Source organism: Protopterus annectens, chromosome 16.part0 (genome assembly GCF_019279795.1).
Source record: "Protopterus annectens isolate FY-2018-M chromosome 16.part0, PAN1.0, whole genome shotgun sequence".
Taxonomy (NCBI): domain Eukaryota; kingdom Metazoa; phylum Chordata; order Ceratodontiformes; family Protopteridae; genus Protopterus; species Protopterus annectens.
The window spans coordinates 617,738,711-617,758,460 of NC_056750.1; the positions used below are offsets into that span (position 1 = coordinate 617,738,711).

The following is a 19,750-nucleotide window of genomic DNA, read 5'->3' on the forward strand; positions in this document are numbered from 1 at the left end:
GCCGACGTCCCCTTTGATGGGTCCTCTTTGTTTGGACCCAAGGTAAAGGACACACTAACCCACTGTGAACAGGAGGGTAAGACTCTGACTGCCGTAGGGGCACGATTTTCCACTCCCTTTCGGCCTTATCCCAAGGCTAAAAGAGGAGGGAAAATGTGGTTCCGTAGATCTCAGAAGTCTTACCCCTCACAGCAGGACGATCCCCCTTCTAGAGGCAGGGGAGGGGGACATTCTTCTGGAAGATGCCGTCCCAGAGGGGGCAGAGGCCCTCGCAACACTGGAGACCGCGAGTCCTTTCGTGGCTCTTCAGCCTTTCACAGTCCCTGAGGGATTGCCCGACTGTGCAGTTCCGGAGCCAGTTGGGGGTCATTTTTCGAGGCACCTAAAAGCCTGGGAAGGTATCACTCAGGACCGATGGGTGCTTTGAATTATCGCCGGAGGTTACGCCATCCCTTTTTCTCACTCTCCACCTCAGTCCAAAAAAATCCCGGACCCACCACCCAGTCAACGGGAAACTGCAGCCTCAGAAGTTTCAAAGCTGCTGCAAAAAGGAGTCATCCAACCGGTCCCCGCAGACCACATCGGATTAGGGACTTACTCAAGATTCTTTTTGGTGCCAAAAAAGACCGGGGACTTGAGGTCCATTTTGGATCTCAGCATTCTAAACCATTCAGTCAAAAAGTCCAAGTTCCGAATGGTCACCCTACAATCCATTCTCCCACTGCTGGAGAAAGGTGTTTGGATGTGCTCCATAGATCTCAAGGACGCTTATTACCATATCATGGTACATCAAGCGTCCAGGAGACATCTGCGCTTCAGCCTAGGAGGCAGTCATTTTCAGTTCAGCGCTGCCCTTTGGTCTCACCACAGCCCCAGGGTGTTCACCAAATGTTTGGCGGTCGTGACTGCTCACCTGAGAAGTCTAGGATTCCAGGTGTTTCCGTATCTAGACGACTGGCTCCTAACTGCCACCTCCAAGCATCTACTATTGGAGCCTACAAGCCACGATATCACTGGGCAATTCCCTTGGAATCACCTTCAATTGGCCAAAGTCTGTGTTGCTGCCATCTCAACGCATAAGATTCATCGGAGTAGAGATAGACTCAAACCGAATGCGGGTCTATCTACCTACAGACAGGATACAAACCATACAGGCTCAAGTTCGAGCCTTACTTCCCAGATCCAAAGCCCCAGCCAGAATGGTCCTGCAGCTATTGGGATCCATGTCCGCCACGGTTCTTCTAGTTCCCCTAGCAAGGTTGCACATGAGAATTCTCCAGTGGCTTCTTTCAACTCAGTGGTCCTTTCAGGATCTCCCTCTCAGTCACCTCATATGGATCACGGAAACCTGCAAACGGGACCTTCGCTGGTGGCTGGTGCCCTCCAATCTGGATCAGGGACGACCCTTTGTTCCACCTCCTCCTGTGGCCACTTTGACTACGGATGTCTCCCAGATGGGGTGGGGGGGCATTCCCTGGGCAGGTCAGTCCAAGGCAAATGGCATTCGGAAGAGACCCTACTTCATATCAACATCCTAGAAATGAGGGCGGTGCTTCTGTCCCTTCAAGCCCTTCACAATTACCTCCCTCAGGGCGTAATTGCCATTCACTCCGACAACATGTCAGTTGTCTGGTACCTGAACAAACAGGGAGGGACCAGATCCTACCCCCTTTGCAGAGAGGCCATGAGAGTTTGGGAATGGGCAGTGTCGACCAAACGCTTTCTAGTGGCGACTCATATCCAGGGCAAGTCCAATGTGATAGCCGACAGACTGAGCCGAACTATCCTCTCTCTCCACACGAGTGGTCTCTGAACATTACAGTTGCAAATCAGATTTTCAGCAAATGGGGAGTTCCGTGTTGCGACCTCTTCGCGACTCCGCTAAATGCGAAGTGCAAAAAGTTCTTCTCCCTCACCCCGACTCCGGGGAAGAGCCCTATGGACGCACTAGCCCGTCCGTGGCCCACCGGCTTGCTATATGCTTTTCCTCCAGTTCCTCTCTTTCCCAGGGTGATCCAAAAGGCGTCTCTCTTGGGGAGCAAAATGATCTTAGTTGCTCCTTACTGGCCTCGTCAGGTATGGTTCCCCTATCTTCGGAAATATGCACTGGAAGGTCCATGGTTCCTGGATCAGATCCCAGACCTATTGGTTCATCAGTCGGGACTATTCCACCAGTCCCTACACACCTTAAAATTGACGGCTTGGCTCCTCCTCTTCCGACTATAGTCAGGAATCATACCTTGGATCCGGAAGTTGTACACATTTTATCCTCAGCCCACAAGTCTGCTACAAAGAAATTGTATTCTAGCAAATGGAAAAGATTTGCTATTTGGGCTCAACTCCGGGGTCTGGATCCCATCACTATTCCCGTATCAGAAGTACTGAAATTTCTAACTTCCCTTTTCAATCAAGGCTCTTCAGTCTCAACCATCAAGGTTCAATTGGCAGCTATTTCCAATTTTCACGAATCTATAAACCCACCTTTAATGAGCAACAGATTGTGTAAGACCTTCTTGAAAGGTGCTGCGCTTTTACGACCTTTGATTTCTCATCCTGCTCCTCCATGGGATCTCGATGTGGTGTTACGCGCCTTAACTTCCTCCCCCTTCGAACCGGCAGCAACATGTGATTTAAAATTTCTATCATGGAAAACTGCCTTTCTGGTGGCGATTACTTCTGCCAGAAGGGTTTCAGAGCTTCAAGCTTTGTCTGTAAAACCTCCGTACTTGGTTTTTCACAAAGACAGAGTATCTCTCAGGCCAAATCCATCATTTGTCCCTAAAGTTTGTTCCAGTTTCTGCCTACAACAGTCATTAGAACTTCCAGTCTTCTTTCCGAAGTATTCTAACAAAGCGGAATACATATTCCACACATTAGATGTCCACAGGCAATTGCATTTTTATTTAGATAGGACCAAACAAACAAGGAAAACAGATCAGTTGTTTGTATCCTTTTCAGACAATAAATTGGGCAAAGCCGTCACAAAGGTCACTATTGCCAAATGAATCAGGGACTGTATTACTCAAGCTTATTCTTCTTCTAATATAGAGCTTACCTCCTCTGTCAAAGCTCATTCTACAAGAGCTATGGCTACTTCAATAGCATTCCATTCTAAGCTTGCCATTAGTGACATTTGTGCTGCGGCTACGTGGTCCTCCCCGCACACTTTAATTTCTCACTACAAATTGGATGTGGCATCTAGAGGACGAGCTTCATTTGGTTCCACAGTGCTCAGGAGTGTTTTCCAGTGAGCCACCCAGGATTTAGGTGCTAGGGACGCTGTCCCATCAGTACTGAATGTAGGCGAGATAGGATCACATAACATCTTTTAGTTATGTACTTGCCATAACTTTAGATGTTTGGGATCCATCTCACCGACATTCCCAATAACCCACCCTCCTTCCCCCTTCCTTGGAGATCAGAGGATATCAGAAGGTCCGAATCCTGTTGTTTCATCTTGAAACATCTGGCAATGTTATATAAACAAGTTGTGCATGTGTGCATGAATGCGGACAAACAAGATCTGGGGGATTAGTGGTGGTGCATACTGGGATAAGAAATAGCTCAGCCAATAAGAGGCCTCGCTCTATAGCATAGCGTGCCGAGTCGGAGCCGAGGGATCGGCTCCGAGCCCATCAGTACTGAATGTAGGCAAGATGGATCCCAAATATCTAAAGTTATGGTAAGTACATAACTAAAAGTTTTCCCCCTAAGGGGGCTGCAAGAAGATAAATGCTTGGTGCTGGCAGAGGCAAGTCATTGGGACTGTTTCGTGTATGGCTGTGCTTTGTCTTCTCCACTTTTGGAGGTAGAACCGTCCCACTGTTTAGGCCTGTATAAGCCCTTGGGCTGGGATCTGCCTCTGGGACGTCTGTATCTGCCTCTTTGTGGCCTGTCCGACACTGGAATGGACCAATTATTTGTAGGCCAGTTCCTGCTAAATCTTGGTGGCTGAACCTGCAAAGATTCCTTTACTGTTTTCATAGATTTCGCTTTGTCCTCCATTTTCTTCAAAACCTCCTCTGCTTTAACACCAAATAAAGTATCATGCTGTAATGGAGCATCTAATAATTTTGCTTTAACATGATCAGGCAGATTTTGTTCCTTTAACCAAGCATGCCTCCTAATGACAGAACCCGTAACTGCGGCCCTGCAGGAGGCCTCCAGAGAATCAAAACCACATTGCAAAGTATGCTTTCCCACTTATTCAGTTGCATGCAATAAATCCTGCATTTTCTTATTTTCTGCACAATCAGGATTGGCCAACATTTTCTGTTTTAACAGTGACATTAAGTACTGCTGATATTTAATCATATGAAATTGACAATTTAAAGCCCTCACAGCCAAAGTAGCAGAAGTGTAAACCTTTTTCCCCCATCTGTCTAGTGCCCTTGAATCCCTGTCAGAAGGGATAGGGTTTTTTTGCAGTAGCGGCCTTAACCCCTTTGGGACCCTGAGAAATAGTTTCTGGGTCAGCAGCAGGGTTTTTGTAAAGAAATTTATGTGAATCTGGAACCCTGTAGTATCTGTCTGATTTAACAGGAGCTGGAGGTAAGGAGTCTGGAGATAGGCCGGACTCTGAAAATACATCTTCTACAATGTCTAGCACAGGGGGAATAGCAAGAGGCCTGTGCTGAGGAAGTAAAAGAAAATCTCCAAGCCTTTTCTTTGATTATGAGTAATCTTGACTCTCCCAGTGGAAGTGCTCCCTCATGGTATGCAGGGTTTCCCCAAAAGAATAATCCTCAGGAGGAGAGGCTGAAGGAATGGATTCTTCAGCATCAGAATCCTCATAAGGAGGAACAGAGTATTTCTGTACAGAAGAGGAGTCAGAGGAAATGGAAACCTGATCTGAAGAGTCAGAGTCTGTCTCTTGCCTAGGCCTCTTATCAGGAGTGGGATGGGAACCCCTGATCAAGGTAACAAGGTATTCGGCCATATTGAGCATCTATTTCTTAGGCATGGAAGTTTGTCCTGGAGAATGCTGTACTTGTTTCTTTGTCTTTAAAGCTGCTTTAGTCTTTGCTTTAGAAGCTGAAGTAGGCTTTACATATAGCTGTGTAGGTCTGAAAACACCCTCAGAAGCCAATGCCTGCTCAGCGGCTCTGGACCCATCTGAGGGAATGATTTCCGAGTGTCCAATACCTTGAGTATCCAGAGGCCTAGCTGGCTCCACGTGGGAGTCTTCAGCGGCCTGTGGCTCTGAGGTAGTGGGCGTCAGGGGCTGCGAAAGCACTTCACTGAGAACCGGCGACTGGCTTAGCGGAAGCCTCGTCATTGGTTTTGGATCTCGGATGCCTGTCCTTCTCTTTTTCCTTGCGTTTTTTAGAAACTCCGGTCGCCGGCTGTTCCGACGGCATTATATAATTTAATTTTTGGCCAAAGTAATGAAAAGCAAAATCAAACCGATGCTTAATAGTGCGTTGGTTGAATCTAGCACAAAACTGACAGCTAGCAATGTTATGATCAGGGCCTAGGCAAGGAATACAGTAAGAATGAAAATCCTTATGAGGTATATGCTTCCCACAAGAAATACAATTGTTAACTTTTTCTGACATCGGTCTGGAGCAAGAAAAATTTTCCCCAACGGGGTACTTGGCATTAATGAAGATTTCGGATCTGAAATTCGTCTGTGAAAATCTCAGGAGTCGGCCGACCGGCACTTGCAAACTGCTTTTGCTTCGGGCACCGCGTGGCAAGAAAGACTGAAGAAAATGGCGTCGGCTGCATCTTTTATACCCTGGCGCACTGACGTCAGGGAGGAGGCGACAGCAACCGACGCCGGACGTAGACTTTGGAATTCTGGCCGACTGTGGGTAGCCTGCCAGCAGGATAACTCAAGAGTAATGACTGCAACAGTGAAACATGATGAACATCCTTCAAACACTGGACCCCACCCAGTTTGGGTTCTTGAAGGGCCGATCTTGTCTCCTGAACCTGATTGACTTCTTCGAATCAATCTCCAGAGCCAAGGACACGGGTAAGGTGGTCCACACAGCCTATCTAGACCTTGCCAAGGCCTTTGACACCATCCCTCACTCTGGAATCATAGATAAACTTACTAAGCTGGGCATTAATCCCTACATCACCCAATGGGTTGCTTACTGATAGAACCCACACTGTAAAAGTAGCCGACTCCAAATCCAGCTCCAGACAAGTGGAGTACCTCAGGGTTCAGTCCTGGGACTGCTCTTGTTTGGCATCTACTTCTCTGAAGTACAGGACAACACTAAGGGACACTGACTAACAAAGTTTGCAGATGACTGCAAACTGGGAGCCATTATTGAATCCCCAAATGATGTGTATACTCTACAAAATGGCCTTACAGAAACAAATGCTTAGTGCCAGAGCCATGGGCTCAAGCTCAATGCCAAGAAATGTATAGTTATCCCCTTTGGGAAAAAACATGTACCCATGAATTACCATATAGGTGGCAGTACACTATACATTGTAAGTGTGATAAGAGACTTAGGGACACAGGTGGACAGTGGTCTCACCTTCGATAACCACATTGCCACAACAGTCAGGAAATCCTTCTATGTGGCACACCTCGTCACTAAGGGCTTTTCATCCAGAAAAAAAGAGGTCATTGTTCCACTGTACTCATCCTTCATTAGACCCATTATAGAATACAACGCCCCGTTTGGTATGTACCTCTCAAGACATCTGCAACAACTGGAAAGGCCGCAGAAATACCTCACTAAAAGAATCACAGGCCTAAAGCAGATGCCCTACGCTGACCGCCTTAAAAAACTCCAGCTATACTCTGTCGCATATCGTCTACTCAAAAGCAACCTCTGCTTAACATACAAGGCCATGTCAAACCCAGAGCTGTTGGACATGCTACACTTAAAGAAATCCCAATCCCTCAGAGCCACACGCTCCAGGGATCTAAACCTTGTCATCACAATAAACAAAACATGCTGGAGGGATAGGTTCCTGACCCAGAGACTCCCCAGACTCTGGAATAGATTGCCCATCCATGTTAAGCAGAGTGCCTCTTTGACCCTCTTCAAATGGAACCTTGACGATTGGATGGGAGAAAGGAAATTCACCTCAGGGATCACGTCAGGGGTCCAGGGAAGTAAATAGTGTGGGAAGAAATAGCCAGGGAATTGTTATGGCTAGGCTTGTATAGGCCCTAGGGCTGATAGCCTAGTATCAACCTATGAACCTATAGGACAGTGGTGGAAAATAAGTGCACACAATAAATGATGCAATAAAACCACAATTTTAGATAAAAGAAGATTCAACAGAGTTAGCCACAGTGCAACAGGAAACAGTCCTGTGTAGGTAATGGAATGTAGTAGTAGGCAAAGTAGTGGTATGAGAATTGGGTGGGGTGGGAGTCAGAATAGACTGGGGGTGATTTATGTAGGAGAGTAGCATGGGCATGTCCATTTTGAAACAAGATATGAGAACAGGAGAAACTTGAAGCTGTTGTGTTTGGGGGTGTTACGTAGGGAGGGAGAGAGTTCCATAGTTTAGGTATGGAGCAAGACATCAGGACGTGATCAGGAGGTCATGAGGGTTTGTGAATTTGTAGGAGGTTTTGGTTTTCTGATCCGAGTGAGCAATTAGGAATGAAGGGTGTTAGGATGGCAGCGAGAGAGGGACAACTGGCAGGATTTAAGATGAACTTGTGGGCAGTGGCAGGTTTAAGAAAGCTTAGGTAATTGGGTATTTTGAGCCATTGCAGGCTATGGAGAGAGTGGCAATGGCAGGATGAGTTTTTTGAGTTGGTAGCAAATTTGCTAATTGTATTGTAGCAGGATTCAAGTTTGGATTCTAGGCCAAGTTGGAGATTAGTTAGTACAGGAGCGCCATACATAAGAGAGGGGAGAAGGTAGGAGGAGGCAAGGGTTTTTCTTGTGGAGGGGGTGAGGTAGCGGTTGTGTCTGTTGTGTCTGTACAGGAGTCCTAGTTTTTGGTGTTTTTTTTTTATGGAGGTTTGGATAAGAGTGTCAAATTTTAGATGTTAATCAATGATAACACTGAGCAGTTTAGTACTGGATACAATTTCAATGGGGACATTGTTCTGGCTAAGTACAGAGAATGAGTTTTTGTTGATAGCAGAGTTTCTCGAAGGGGAGAAAATTATCAGTTTAGTTTTTATTCGTGTTTAGGGCCAGGTGATTGTTTTGCATCCAGGTTTCTGTTTTAGAGAAGGCTAATTTGGTTTTTAGAACAGGTCGGAGGGGGAGTATGAGGAAACTTAAGTATGGAATAACAATATGAAAACCTTATAAGAAAATAAGCATGAGCAAACAGGAAAGATTATGGTGGAAATATACCAATGGCATCCATGGATGAGAAAAATGTATTATTATGAAAGACTACAATATCTGAACTTGTACAGTGTCTCATATACATATTTGAGTATATAGGACATTTACAGACAACTACCTCTAAAAATGTTTGGGGTTATCAAAAAGTACTAGAGAATCATAAAAAAAAAAAAAAACTATGTAAAAGATTCTATAGGAATGAGAGGTGTACTAATTGGTTCTCTGAGAGAGCAGCCGATGCACTAGTTTAGATATTTTTAAAAACAGCCTGGACACTTAGTATGGGAAAAACTATTTTAGGATATTGGCAGGCTAGAAGGGCATTTATGCCCATGCTTGAAATATTTATACAGGTCAAATCTGTTTATAATGAATACCGAAGTAAAATTTTCAGAATAACAAACATATTTTTTATTGGACCGAACATTCATACATCATGCATAAAGAATTTCATTTTAACAAAATGAAATTTCAGTATAACAAATCTGCTTTTCAAGTAGAAATGGCCACAGAAGATAATAATTTGATGCAAAAAATACTTAATGCCACAACTACACTTTCGCCAAATCTTGAGAACCCTACAATAGGCCATCTCTTTCTTGTTAAACCAAAAGAAAGATACAGTCTTGTTGCGTAATTCTGGTCTCAGGTAGCGAACATTCATACATTATGCATAAAGAATTTCATTTTAACAAAATGAAATTTCAGTATAACATCTTTTTTCAAGCAGAAATGGCCACAGAATATAATGCGATGCAAAAAATACTTAACGCCACACCTACACTTTCACCAAGTCTTGAGAACCCTGTAATAGGCTGTCTTCTTTCTTGTTAGACCAAAACAAAGAGACAGCCTGTTGTGTAATTCTGGCTTCAGGTAGCCTCAGGGAGGCTTGGCAAATCAAAAAGCATAGCCAATTCTAAGTCAGTGCTCCAGTGAATGCGTGGGTACTAAAATACAATTGTTAGAATTTCATTGCGCTTCTCAACCTTTTATTTGTGATGAACAAAAACGTGAGAAATGTCAGTTTATGCTGAAAGAGAATTTAACATGAATGAAGTAAAATGACGTGGCGACAGCATTCAGAATTGCACCTTCAATGCTGTCCACAATTTTGAAGGATCGAACAAAAAAAAAAAAAAAAAAGACAAAATTAAAGAGTGGGTGTTGGGACCGCAATGAAAAAATTACAAACGGGTTATATGATGACATCGACAAAGCTACATTTTCATGGCAGCAAGTTGTGAGAGCACAGAATATCCCAATTAGTGGACCAGTAAAGTACAGTTGTGTACACTTACCATAAATGTAGATGTTCGAGTGTATTCACTGTTGCAGTCATTGCATTTAGGGTTATCTGCTTGCAGGTAGCCCTCAGTCGGCCTGATTAACAAAGTCTTGGGCCCTGCATCGGTTGCTGTCCATTCTTCCATGACGTCAGGTCGTCAGGGGTATAAAATATACAGCCAACGCCATTACATCAGTTTTTCTTGCCCCAGATGTCAGGTTTCCCCCTAATGGGAAGCAATTAAATACAAAAGCGCAATGATATACCTCCAACAAAAAAAGCAAATACACCAAAAAGGGTTTTAAACATAGTAAAGGAAAGTAGAGGTATAGCCAAAAAGAAGTTAGGGGGCTGGAGGGAGGGTAACCAGGACTGCAACAGTAAATACACTTGACCATCTACATTTATGGTAAGTGTACACAACTGTACTTTGTTCTTCGTGTTTCACTGTTACAGTCATTACATTTGGGTAGATTCTCAAAGCTATGGTTGGGAGGAAGAATTTAGATAGCATTAGGACCAGCTAGAAGGCCCTGCAAGACTGCAGTGGCTAAGCCAGCTCTGGATTTAGAGAAAATTGGCAAATGATCATGCTTGGTGAAAGTATGTACAGAACTCCAGGTAGCAGCTTCTAGGATGTCCCTGGTAGGGACTCCTCTGAGAAAGGCTGTAGAGGTAGATGCAGCCCTGGTGGAGTGAGGTCTGATCCCCTGGGGGATAGGTTTTCCATGGTACTTATAGCAGAAATTAATGCAATGGCCTATCCATTTAGAAATGGTTTGCTTTGAAATAGCCTTCCCCCTCTACCCCTGCAGCAAATGCCACCAGCAGCTGTTCAGATTCCCTTTGAGGTTTAGTCCTGTCCAAGTAGAATCTAAGTTGTCTGTGCACATCTAAGGAATGTAGTATCCATTCCCCTTTGTTCTGTGGATTGGAAAAGAAGGTTGGCAAATGAATGGACTGGTTAAGAGCCACACTGGATGCCACCTTGGGCATGAAGGATGGATTGGTTCTGAGGGACACCCTGTCCGCATGAAAGATGATGAAAGGCTTCACTGCCATGAGGGCCTGCAATTCAGATACCCTTCTAGCTGAAATGATTGCTAAAAGGAAAGCTGTTTTCCAAGAAAGAAATTTTAAGTCTGCAGTAGCAGCTGGCTCGAAAGGAGGTAGAGTGAGTTTCTCCAAAACAAAGCTAAGGGACCCAGGCTGGGGTTGGAGCTTTCCTGGGTGGTCTCAAATTTTTGGCCCCTCTGAGGAACTGCTTGAGCAATGGATGAGAGAAGAGGGGAGGTTCTTTGTTATAATGAGCTGAAATGGCGGAGGCATGGATTTTAATGAACGAAAAAGTCAGGCCCTTGTGGTGCATCTCAGTTAAGTATTGTAAAATCTGAGGTAAACTGGGCGCTGCTGTGCTCATCCCTTGAGATTGGTTCCAGACACAGAATCTTTTCCATTTTTCAGCATAAGATTTTCTATTAATAGGCCTCCTTGCCTCTAAAATGATAACCATCACAGGTTTACTGAGGGATGGTAAAGGAGAGATTATGTAATTAGCCAGGCTGCAAGGTTCAGTGTTAGAAGCTGAGGGTGCAGAATCTGGTTCTCCTGCTGAAACAACAGGGAAGGAGTCTGAGGCAGGTGCCATGGGAAAACAGTGACACACTGCGCAGGAGGGGGTACCAGTGTTGGCGCGGCCAATCTGGAGCAATCAAAATAATCCTTGGTTTGTCCTGTTTGATTTTTAGTAGTACTTTGGAGAGCAGAGGCAGTGGGGGGAAGGCATAGACTGATAGGTTTTTCCAGCTGAAGGACAGGGCATCCACTTTCCAGACTTGTTTGTGGGGAGTCCTTGTGCAAAATTTGTCCAATTGGCAGTTTTGGGGAGAGGTAAACAGGTCTATATCTAGGCTCCCCCATTTGCTTGTCAACATGCTAAAAATCCATGGCTCCAGTTTCCACTTGTGTGGGTCCATGAGGTTTCTGCTTAGTCCATCTGCCAGTGTATTTAATTTTCCTGGCAGGAATTGAGCTTATAGGTGCACATGGTAGCTCAAGGCTGTGTTCAACAATGCTATGGCTAGTCTGCAGAGGGGGTAAGAATGTGTACCCCCCTGCTTGTTTATGTACCACACAACAGTGGTGTTGTCCGTCTTTACCATTAGTTGTCCTTGAAGGCTGTCAGAGCATTCTGCACAGCTAACATTTCTTTTTGACTGACATGCAGGTGCATTTGACTTAGGTTCCATTTGCCCTGAATGCACTTCCCTGCCAGGTGAGCCCCCCCATACATAGTCTGATGCATCTGTTGTTAGGGTTTGGGCGGCAGGGGGTGGTGTGAAAGTTCATCTCTTGTTTTGGTGGCAGGCCTCTGCCCACCAAAGGAACTCCAGGAGTAGGCAAGGTATGATAGGAATCATTGCTTCTAGACCCTGAGAATGTTGACACCATAGACTTTTTAGATACCACTGTAATTTCCTCATATGCAGTCTTGCATATGGAATTAGAAGAATGCAGGAGGCCATGAACCCCAAGGCTTGCAGTATTTGTCTTGCAGATAGTAGGGTTTTTGTGGCCACTTGTTTGACTTAGGTTGTCAAATGAATTTGTTTCTCTGGCATGAGGTAAGCCATCTTGGAAGTTGTATTCAAGCTTGCTCCCAGGAATATAATTTGTTGACAGGGTACCAGGTGTGATTTCTTTTCATTTATGGTGTACCCCAGACAAGTTAGAACCCTTTGTACAAAGGCTAGATGATTCAAAAGTATGTTGTGGCTTTCTGCCTGAATTAGACAATCGTTCAGGTATGGGTATATTTGAATATTTCTTTGTCTGCAAAATGCAATAACTGGAGCTAGGCACTTTGTGAATACCCTGGATGCAGAAGATAAGCCAAAGGGCAGTGCAGAGAACTGATAGTACGTGTAGCCTGCTTTGAAGTGTAGGTATCTTCTGCAAGATTCCCTGATTGGGATGTGCAGGTATGCTTCTTTTAAATCTAGTGTTGCCAATCAGACATCTTTGCCTAGCATATGAAGTAATTGGTGAAGAGTTAGCATCTTGAATTTTGGAATCTCCAAAAAGGTGTTTAGAGTAGACAGGTCCAGGATAAGACGCCATGAACTGTCTTTTCTGGGTACCAGGAAAAGTCTCGAGTAGAAACCTTGTCCCTTTTCCTCTTCTGGTACCAGCTGAACAGCCCACATGCTTAAGAGAGAAAGTACTTGTTTTTGGGCCTCTGCCCACTGATTTGGGGTTAGGTCCAGCCACCCGCTTGGTGTTGGCAACATGTGGAAGTGAAATCTGTATCCCTGGGACACTATATTTAAAACCCATTTGTCCTGGGTAAGATTGCTCTTTGCATTGAGAAGAGCAATCTTTCCCCCCAAAGGGGCAGTCAGTTGATAAGTGCTTGGAAATTGTAAAAGGAAGTCATTGAGACAGTTTACCATGGGGGGAGTCTTATTATTCACAGATTTGGAAGTGGAGGCCCCCCACTGCTTAGTTCTGTGTGTCCCCTGGGACTGAAACCTGGGTTTTTTGCTGTGTCTGGGTTTGGCTTGAGAAGACCTGGAAGGGGCTGGAAAGGACTGATTCTTAGAGGGCCAGTGCCTACTAAATCTAGGAGGCTGAACTTGTAAGAAATCTTTAACAGTTTGCATAGATTTAGTTTTATCTTCCATCTTTTTAAGAATTTCCTCGGCCTTGTTGCCAAACAGTCGGTCTTGATTTAAGGGAGCATCCAACTATTTAGCTTTAACATGATCAGGCAAAGATTGCTCCTTAAGCCAAGCATGCCTTCTGAGCATAGACCCAGTAACAGCAGCCCTTGAAAAGGCCTCTAATGAATCAAAACCACATTGCACAGTATGTTTTCCAACTTGTTCAGCAGAGTGCATTAAATCCTGTAATTCTTTATTTTCCACACATTCAGGAATCAACATCATTTTCTGTTTAAGTAGTCCAATAACATGTTGCTGATACTTTAACATATGAAACTGGCAGTTTAAAGCCCTAATGGCCAAGGTTGCAGAAGTGTAAACCTTCTTACCCCATCTATTCAGTGCCCTGGAGTCTCTATCAGAAGGGGTAGGATTTTTAGCAGTAGAAGCCTTAATGCCCTTGGGCCCTTGTAGTATCTGTCAGGTTTTCTGGGAGCAGGAATTAAGGAATCAGGGGCCAAACTAAATTCCGAAAAAGCATCATCAACAATGTCTAGTAAAGGAGGAATAGCTAAAGGCCTATGCTGAGGTAGGAAAAGGAAATCCCTAAGCCTCTTTTTTGAATCAGAAAAATCCTGGCTTTCCCAGTGGAAATGCTCCCTTAGAGTATGTAAGGTTTCCCCAAAAGAAAAATCCTCAGGAGGGGAAGCAGAGGGAATGGAGTCCTCTGCATCAGAATCTTCACAAATAGATAAGGGCAAATCCAGATCATCAGAAGAATCAGAAAAACAGAATACTGGTCAGAAGATTCATAATCAACTTCAGTCCTAGGCCTCTTAGAAGTGGGGGGGTTGGCTATCCCAGATTAGAGTTATTAGATCTTCAGCCATTCTTATAATTTGTTTTTTTGGGCATAGAGGCCTGAGCATGTGGCCTGGGCGTCGTTTTGTTAGGCATGGTTCGAGATTTAGGCCTAAGTAAAGAAGGGGGCATCAGTTTAATATGCAAGTCCGTTGGCCTGAATACACCCTCTGAAGCCGGTGCCTGCACAGCGGCTCCAAAACTTTTCAAGGTAGAGACATCCATGGGTTCCATAGTTAAAGCATTTTGCCGCATACCAGTACCTCAGTAGAGGCCCGCAAATCAGAAGTAGCGGGTATCAGGGGCTGGGAAAGCTCCTCACTGAGTACTGGCTTAGGAGAAGTGTCGTCGCCAGTTTTGGACCTTGGCGGCCTATCTCTGTCTTTATCTTTGCGTTTTTTTCAGAATCCCAGTAGTCGGATGGCTAACCGACGACATTTCTGGATAATTAAACAGAGAACCGAAATATTTAGAGGTGAAAATATACCGACGACGGATAGTGCCTTGACTAAATAAGGCACAAAACCGACAGCAAGGTACGTCGTGGTCAGGGCCTAGGCAAGGAATACAGTACGAATGAAAATATTTATGAGGCATTTGCTTACCACAAGTAATGCAATTATTAACTTTTACTGACATCGGTAAGGAGCAAGAAAACGTTTCCCCAACGGGATTCTTAGCTTTAGTTGAAGACTTCGGTTCTGAAACTTGAAAACGAAAATTTCAGGAGTCAGCCGACCGGCACTTGTGAACTGCTTCTGCTTCAGGCACCGCACGGCAAGAAAGACTGATGTAATGGCGTCGACTGCATGTTTTATACCCCTGATGACCTGACGTCATGGAAGAAGGGACAGCAACCGACGCAGGACCCAAGACCTTGTTAATCAGGCTGACGGACTACCTGCAAGCAGATAACCCTAAATGTAATGACTGCAACAGTGAAACATGAAGAGCATCATGGGAAAAGGCTTTAAAATTCACAAAACTGATACACTTCAAGTATCAGATATCTTAACTGGTTTAAAGAATGCTACACAATAACTTCCAGGGTAATTTGTGGAGAAGAAAACAGTACACCATAGGAATGAGTTATTGAATGGCGTATTGGTGAAATAAAAGAAAATAGTGGAGGAATACAATAGTAATGGCATACTGAACGCAGAACAGACTGGGTTATTTTATCAATTACTTCTTCATTGTACCCTGTTAAAGGAGATCCATGCAAAAGAGGGAAGAAATCAAAACCTCGTTTAACCGCTCTGTTTTGCTGCAATGCATCTGGTACAGGAAAGCTGAATCCATTTGTTAGAAGATATCAGAATCCACAATGCTATATGAATATACAATCACTTCCGTGTAATTATCAAGCAAACCAACAAGCTTGGATGACACAAGGAATATTTAATGAATGGCTGAAGAATCTGGATGCTCAAAGGAAAAGGCAAGAAAAATTCTTATTTTGAATGAAAACTGTTCGGTGCATAAATCAGCATGCAAATAAGAACACATTAGAGTTGAATTTTTACCACCACACTGTACAGCAGTCCTGCAACCTTTCGATCACGGCATTATCTGTGCAGTAAAAATGCATTACAGCAATTTATTAAAAAATATTGTTGAACCTAGTTTTGGAGGACAACAAAAAAATTGATGTCAAAGAAACCTGTGATATGGTTTGTGCAGCTTGTTGGTCAGTACAAGCATCAACAGTTGTTAAATGTTGCAATAAGGCTTCAATTATTGGAATCAATGATGAAATCCAGATGACTGGAATGGATCCAGGTGAAGTGGAAAATGAAGTGAGAGAAATGTGGAGCTCCATAGTTGCTGATGGTGTAATTATGAGGAGTACATTGATGCAGGTAATGATTTAATGATGGCGAGTGAGCTAACCAATCAGGACATTAATGATAATTTACGGTCATCTGCACTGAACGTCTTAACTCTAGTAAGCAAGGAAAAAGATGATGAAAATAATATGCCACCTGTTACAAAGTTTTCCTTTTCTGAAGCAATGGATAGACTAAAATGATCATGCAGCACTGATGTCCGGGAAAGTGTTTTGAAAAAATTATATGATGTAGAAAATGTGAACATAAATACTGCTATAAAAGTTCTGTGCAGTCAAAAATTACTTAATTTTTTTTGAAAAAAAAGTTTTCTGTATTCATATTTCTATAAAAAGTTACATCTAATGTCTCATTGTCAAAGTTTAAGAAGCACTGCTTTTTGTGTATGTACTTTCCTAATTTGATGCAATGACATTTTAATATAACAAAATAGTTTTTCTGGTCCCACTCATTTCGTTTCAACAAGATTCGACCTGTATGTACGTAACTCCATTACATAAACTTAAATTGTGTGTATTGGAATAGTACAGTTGTGTACACTTACCACAATTGTAGATGTTGGAGTGTATTCACTGTTGCAGTCATCACACTTGGGTTATCCTGCCAGGGGTAGCCCTCAGTCGGCCCGAATACCAGAGGCTTAGTACTTCTACATCGTTTGCTGTCACTGTAGGACTGATATCAGGTGATCAGTGGTATAACATCTGGCAGCTGACGCCATTACATCAGTTTTTCTTGCCCCACCTGTCAGGAGAACACCACCAGTAGAAAGTAAATACCAAACGTTCCCTGTAGGGGAGGGAGGGAGAGAGAGAGAGAGAGAGAGGGGGGGGGGAGAGGGGGGGGGAGAGAGAGAGAGAGAGACAGAGAGAAGGGGGGGTGAAAGGTGGGAAACCAGGACTGCAACAGTGAATACACTCGAACATCTACATTTATGGTAAGTGTACACAACTGTACTATGTACTATGTTCTTCGTGTTTCACTGTTGAAGTCATCACACTTGGGTCAATTCCCGAAGCTGAAGAAAAGGGTGGAAGCAGTCAAGAAGATTGGAGGCTGGCTAGGATGCCCTGCAAGATTGCGCATGCAAAGCCTGCCCTGGATTTGGAGAAGATAGGCAGGTGGTAATGCTTGGTGAAGGTATGAACAGAAGTCCATGTTGCAGCCTTCAGGATGTCCCTGGTGGGGACCCCTCTGAGAAAAACTGCACAGGTGGAGGTTGCCCTGTTGGCATAGCCGACCTTAGGCATAGGCCCACTAGGCTACCGCCTAGGGTGCCGATCTAGCAGGGGCACTTTTCCAGTATTTATTTGGTGTATGTAGACCAGGATGGGGGCACAAGGTAGTGTGGTGGGGGGGGAGCAGTGGAGCCCTTTTGCCTAGGGCACCAGTTGACCTAGGGCCGCACCTGCCTGTTGGAATGCGTCCTGACACCTTAGGGGGTATTTTCCCGTGGTGTTTGTAGCAGAAATGGATGTAGTGTGCTATCCATTTGGAGATTGTTTGGATATGGCCTTGCCCTCTGCCCCTCCTGCAAAACTGACTAGCAATTGGTCAGTTTTTCTAAAAGATTTAGTCCTATCCAGGTAGAATCTGAGCTGTTTGTGCCCATTTAGAGAATGCAGAATTCTTTCTCCCTTGTTTTGTGGGTTAGGGAAAAGGTGGGCAAATTAACTGATTGGTTGAGAGCCACACTGGACACCACTTTGGGCATCAAAGCTGGGTTAGTCCTGAGAGAGACCCTGTCAGCATGGAAAATGATAAAGGGTTCTACAGCCATGAGTGCTTGTAGCTCTGAAGCTCTTCTAGCTGAAGTGATGGCCAGAAGCAAGGCTGTTTTCCAAGAGAGGAATTTTAACTCTGCTGAAGCTGCAGGCTCAAAGTGGGGTATGGGGTGAGTTTTTCCAACACAAAGTTAAGGTCCCAAGCTGGGGTAGGAGCTCTTCTGGGTGGCCTTAAATTGTTAGACCCTCTTAGGAACTGTTTGATGAGAGGGTGTGAGAAGAGAGGTGGCTCTGTACTGTAATAAGCAGATTTGGCAGAGGCATGAATTTTAATAGAAGAGAAGGATAGGCCCCTGTGTTGTAGGTCTGCTAAGTAATCCAGGATGAGAGGTAGGGAGGTCTGTGCTGTTTCAGCTCCTTTAGCCTGGATCCAGGTGCAAACCCGTTTCCACTTGTCAGCATAGGATTTTCTAGTGCTGGGGTATCTGGCCTCACACATAACATCCAGGGCTTGTTTGCTTAAGCTGGCAGCTGGAGAAGTGGTTAGGGAATAAGCCAGGCTGCCAGGTTCAGGGTCTGCAATTGTGGCTGCATGAATTCTCCACTCTTCTGGGTTAGGAGTGTTGGGATCTGAGGTAGGTGCCATGGTGGCAGGGGTGACAGGCTGCACAACAGTGGATATCAGTGCTGGCGTGGCCAGTCTTGGGCAATCAAGATTGCCCTTGGTTTTTCCTCCCTTATTTTGAGCAGTACCCTTGAAATTAGTGGTAGAGGGGGAAATGCATACATCGAGAGGTTTACCAATTGGAAGGATAGAGCATCCACTTTCCAGGCCTTGGGAGGCAAATAGGTCCACCTTCGCAGTGCCCCATTTCTGGGTTACAAGGTTGAAGGTTCTGTGGTCTAGCTGCCACTCGTGTGGGTCTAGCAGGTTTCTGCTCATGTTGTCTGCCAGAGAGTTTAGGGAGCCTGGCAGGAATTGTGCTAGCAGGTGAATTTGCATGGCTGAAGCTGTGTGCCAAAGGGTCATGGTGAGCCTGCAGAGAGGATAACAGTGAGTTCCTGCCTGCTTGTTGATATACCGCATCACTGTGGTGTTGTCTGTTTTGATCACTCGAGGCCCTGGGGAGAGTAAGGGTCTGAAAGCTGTCAGAGTGTGCAGAACAGCTATCATCTCTTTTTGGTTGATGTGGGCTCCAATGGCACTGAATGTACCTGCCATCCAGGTGTGCACCCCAGGCATAATCTGATGCATCAGTGGTGAGGGTCTGGGCGGCATGGGGTTGTAAGAAGGGAAGACTCTTGTTGTGGTTGCATGCTGCTGCCCACCAAAGAAAATCTTTCCTTAGACAGGGTATCATAGGTATGACAGTTTCCAGGTCTTGAGAGTGTTGCCACCAATGGCTTTTTAGGTACCATTGTAGTTTTCCTCATATGCAGTCTGGCATATGGAATGAGTAGAATGCAGAAGGCGATGAACCCTAGAGCTTGCAGGATTTTCCTTGCAGATAACTGGGTTCTGGTGGCTAGTTGAGAGAAGTAGCTTGTCAAGTAGGCTTGTTTTTCTGGAGTAGGGAATGCCATCAGGGATGCTGTGTCCAGGCTTACTCCCAGGAATATAATTTTTTGCGTGGGGACTAGTTTTGATTTCTTTTCATTTATAGTATAGCCCAGGGAGGTCAGTAGGTCCTTTACAAAGGTCAGGTGCTGTAACAGCTTTTCCCTGACTTTCTGCCTGAATAAGGCAGTCATCTAAGTAGGGGTAAATTTGAATTTTTCTTTGTCTGCAAAAAGCAATGGCTGGAGCCAGGCATTTTGTAAGCCAAACGGAAGAACAGAGAACTGAAAATGCATAGATCCTGCCCTGAAATGTAGATATTTCCTGCAAGATTCCCTGATTGGGCTGTGTAGGTAGGCCTCTTTTAGGTCTAAGGTGGCAAACCAAGCATCCTTAGATAACATAGGAAGAAGCTGCTGGAGGGTTAGCATTTTGAATTTTGGTATCACCAGGAAAGTGTTTAAAATTGATAGATCGAGGATTGGGCGCCAGGTCCCCTCTTTTCTGGGTACCAGGAAA

The 19,750-nt window shown here is 44.6% G+C and overlaps 1 pseudogene; it reads left to right on the forward strand.

Moving 5' to 3' along the window:
- LOC122790627 overlaps positions 1-15,973 on the forward strand; it is a 31,844-nt pseudogene extending 15,871 nt beyond the window's left edge.
- Positions 15,974-19,750: the final 3,777 nt, after the last annotated feature.